Source organism: Ictidomys tridecemlineatus, chromosome 8 (genome assembly GCF_052094955.1).
Source record: "Ictidomys tridecemlineatus isolate mIctTri1 chromosome 8, mIctTri1.hap1, whole genome shotgun sequence".
In the NCBI taxonomy this organism is placed as follows: domain Eukaryota; kingdom Metazoa; phylum Chordata; class Mammalia; order Rodentia; family Sciuridae; genus Ictidomys; species Ictidomys tridecemlineatus.
Genome location: NC_135484.1, coordinates 127,391,189 through 127,395,270, shown reverse-complemented (window position 1 = coordinate 127,395,270; position 4,082 = coordinate 127,391,189). Strand labels below are relative to the sequence as shown.

At 40.6% G+C, this 4,082-nt stretch overlaps 1 pseudogene; it reads left to right on the top strand.

The window, feature by feature from the left end:
* Positions 1-362: 362 nt before the first annotated feature.
* LOC101978364 (olfactory receptor 2H1-like) lies at positions 363-3,381 on the top strand (annotated as a pseudogene).
* Positions 3,382-4,082: the final 701 nt, after the last annotated feature.

Here is a 4,082-nt window from a genome sequence, read left to right as displayed (position 1 = left end):
CTTTATTTTGCCTATATTGCATAGAATGTTGAGGTTAGAGTTGTTAGTTTGTAGAGAAAGCTCTTAGGTTAACAAATTTTAATTAACTTTTATTTTTTTAAACAGGGAAGAGACAAAACCACCTAGCTGATCTGTCTGTGTATGGAGTCCTATTATACAGAGTTTAAAAAGTCTCTTTCTTAATAAATACATTCTGCCTCTGATTGGATCCACTGAAAACAAAAGCAGGTACTAATGTGCATTATGGTGCAAGCCAGGGGCATGGGTGATGCTGACTTGCAGATTTGTCAGCAACAAAGAAATTCTTGTATAAGAAACATGGTGGTTTTTGTCATGAACCCTCTACATTGAGTCACTGCACAATGAAACCCCCAGCCTTTTCCACAGTCCTTTTTAATTCTTTCAAGGTAGGTCTCACTGAGTGTGAAGCCCCCACAGAAGTGCACTAATTTCTTTCATACTGCCTCATACTGGGCCCGCAGCCATACTAACTCTTAAAACCAAGAGTATCATACTGAAGTATTCAAGGACTGCTGCACAGTGGGGGCACTCCATGTTTGTACATGTGTGTGGATGTGCGAGCCCATGTGTGCATGTGCCCAGGGATTGAGCCCGGACATGCTTAACCACTGAGCTAAATTCTCAGTCCTTTTTATTTTATTTTGAAACAGGGTCTCACTAGGTTGCCTAGACTGGCCTCCAACTTGTGATCCTTCTCCCTCAGCCTTCCAAAGAGCTGAAACTACATGCCATTTACCACCACACCAGCCGCACTTGTTCTTGGATGACCAACCACAAGCACAGTCAGAGCTGTAGTCCCTTGCCTTAAACAATTTGTAAAACTTATGGCTGTATCATTTTCTTGAGAAGATGGTTTTGCCTTAGGGAAAGGAACATAAAACTTAAATATTCTGTAGTCTGGAATTTGTTGACCTTGAAGTTTTGTTGAAAATTGCAAAGCACCATAGGACACACCTGTAATTTCAGTTACTTGAGAGACTGAGAAAGGAAGATTTCAAGTTCAAGGCCATTCTTAGAAATATAGCATTAACAAGATAAAGGGAAGGGAGTGGGGATTGGAATAGGAAACAAGTAGAATAAATAGAACATGATTTTCCTATGTTCATATATGAACACATGCCCAGTGAAACTCCACAACATATACAACCACAAGAATGGGAAGTATACTCAATGTATGTATAATATGTCAAAACACATTATACTCTTATGTATAATTAAAAAGAAAAAATAAAATTAAAAAAAAGAAGAATGGGATCTAAATTAGAATAAGTTATACTCCATGTGTATATAATATGTCAAAAGATACTCGACTGTCTAATAAAATATCTAATAAAAACAAATAAAATTTAAAAATTAAAGAAAAAAAAAATATATATATATAGTGAGAGCTTCAGAAATGTAGTGAGAGACCCTGTCTCATAATGAAAAATAAAAGGGCTCAGGATTTAGTTCAGTGATGAAGTATCCCTGGGTTAAATCTCCAGTACCAAAAATAAATAAAATTCTGTTGTTAAATCTGTTCCACAAGCATTTCAGTTTACATCAAGCTGGAGTGCTAAATGGGAAAAGAATTGTTTTTATCTCCCATGAAAACTATCTTAAGCTCAGGCTGAAGACAAAAAGGATGATGAAGGGAATATTGATTTCAGAATGAAAATTCTTCAGGAAGAATTGGATTCAGTCTGAAGCACTATCCTGTAGCTCCCAGACTGTGTCTTCATCAGAGCCTCTTAACATGGATTTGAATTTGTCTCAACATTACTCTTTTGAAGAAAAGTATGAAATACATTAATAGCAATCTCCAACTCAAGGGAAATTTGTCTATATATAAATGTATTTTGAATATCAATTAAATGTTTGTCATCCCTGAAAATAAAATGATCCTAGGATATTTATGCCTCAGAATAGAAAACAACCCTGCATACATACATATAATAGTGAAATTCTAACAAGATTTCTTTGGGGTATGGATGCTCTTCAGTGGTAGAGCATTTAGCCAGCATGCCTGTGGCCCTGAGTTTCACCCCCAGGATCATATACAAACAAACAGACAAACAAATTTTCACTAATTATTTCTGGATGCACAGAATGACCAAAGTATTCAGAAGAAAATAGATGCCTAATAAGTTTTTCCAGAATTAATGAAGAGTAATTAATTACTCAGGACAGGGTTCCAAGGTTCCTACCATTGCTACCATATTGCTGCTTTCTGTTCTCCAACAAGATAAGGTCTGAACAGGAAGAACAAGGGAACAGAGATGTTGGATGGTGATGTGCCTGGGAATGGAAGCCTGGGAGAGCAGGAGGAGAGAAATGTCCACTTAATATGACATGACAAGGATCTGAGTTGACTTTTTACAAAACAGGTTGGAGCTCACTCATCTGATAATCTTATCCTTCTAATTCTGAATAGGAATAGGCCATCGTCAACCAAAGCTCCCCAGTGGGATTCCTCCTTCTGGGCTTCTCTGAACACCCAGAGCTGGAAAGGATTCTCTTTGTGGTTGTCTTAACTTCCTACCTCCTCACCTTGGTGGGCAACACACTCATCATCCTTCTGTCGGTGCTGGACCCCAGGCTTCAGTCTCCAATGTACTTCTTCCTCTCCAACCTCTCCTTCTTGGACCTCTGCTTCATCAAAAGTTTTTTTCCCCAGATGCTGGTCAACCTCTGGGGCCCCAAGAAGACCATCAGCTTCCTGGGCTGCTTCATTCAGCTCTTCATCTTTCTGTCCCTGGGAACAACTGAGTGCATCCTCCTGACAGTGATGGCCTTTGACCACTATGTGCCTGTCTGCCAGCCCCTTCACTATGCACCATCATCCACCACTGACGATGCAGGCAACTGGCAGCTCTGGCTTGGGTTATGGGTCTGGCCCAATCCATAGTCCAGACGCCACCCACTCTTTGCCTGCCCTTCTGTCCCGACTGGCAGATAGATGACTTTTTGTGTGAAGTTCCTTCTCTAATTAGACTCTCCTGTGGAGACACCACCTACAATGAAATCCAGTTAGCTTTGTCCAGTATCATCTTTGTGGTGGTTCCTCTCAGCCTCATCCTTGTCTCTTACACTGCTATTGCACCAGCAGTGCTGAGGATTAACTCTGCCCAAGCATGGAAAAGAGCTTTAGGAACCTGCTCCTCCCATCTCATGGTTGTCACTATCTTCTACAGCTAAGCCATTGCTATCTACCTCCAGCCCAAAAATCCATATGCCCAAAAGAGGGGCAAGTTCTTTGGCCTCTTCTATGCAGTGGGCACTCCTTCATTTAACCCGCTCATATACACCCTGAGGAACAAGGAGGTAAAGAGGGCATTCAGGAGGTTGCTGGGGAAAGAAGGTGATTCGAGGGAGAGCTGAGGTTGAGCTGCTTAAAGTACATTTCTAAGTCAAGAGACCTTCTTCATGATTTGTAAGAATGTTGAGTTCCCCAAGCCACATGACTGAGCCAGTGTAGAGGCTAAGCATAATCATGTGGTATGTGAGAGAGAGACAGAGGTCCAGTGAAGAGAAGACAAATATCTCCATAAAACATCTTAAATTCAGTGATATTTACCATCAGTGTTTAATATTTCCTCTCTACTCCATCCTCTCTCTACTGCCTTCCCTTCTACAGATTCCCTAAATGTATCATACCCATTTTTCACTCTGTCATCTCTCTGCATTTATCACATCACTGTAGGAGAAACAGTTCATCATGGCATTCTAGAACCTTACACATATTTACGTGGGCCATGCAAGCAAATTCTTGAGCCACAGCTAATCTGAGACTTAGAAGGATTCTTTTAATTCCCACAGAGTATGAGAAGATATGCAGATTGCTAGGACTTGCCTCAAGACTATCTCTCACTCTCTTCCTAACTCCCCTGGGAGGCTGTCATGAGACATTTCCTAGTGCTTTCCAGGTTGTAATGGAGCTTGAGGCATCCTGCCCTGAACATTTGAGATATAGAATTTCATGAGACCTGGCTCCATTCCAGAATTGTTTCCTCATCAATAGAGTATCTCACAACACTGCTACAGTCACCTGGTCCACTTTTGTTCCATTGATATTCTTTTTA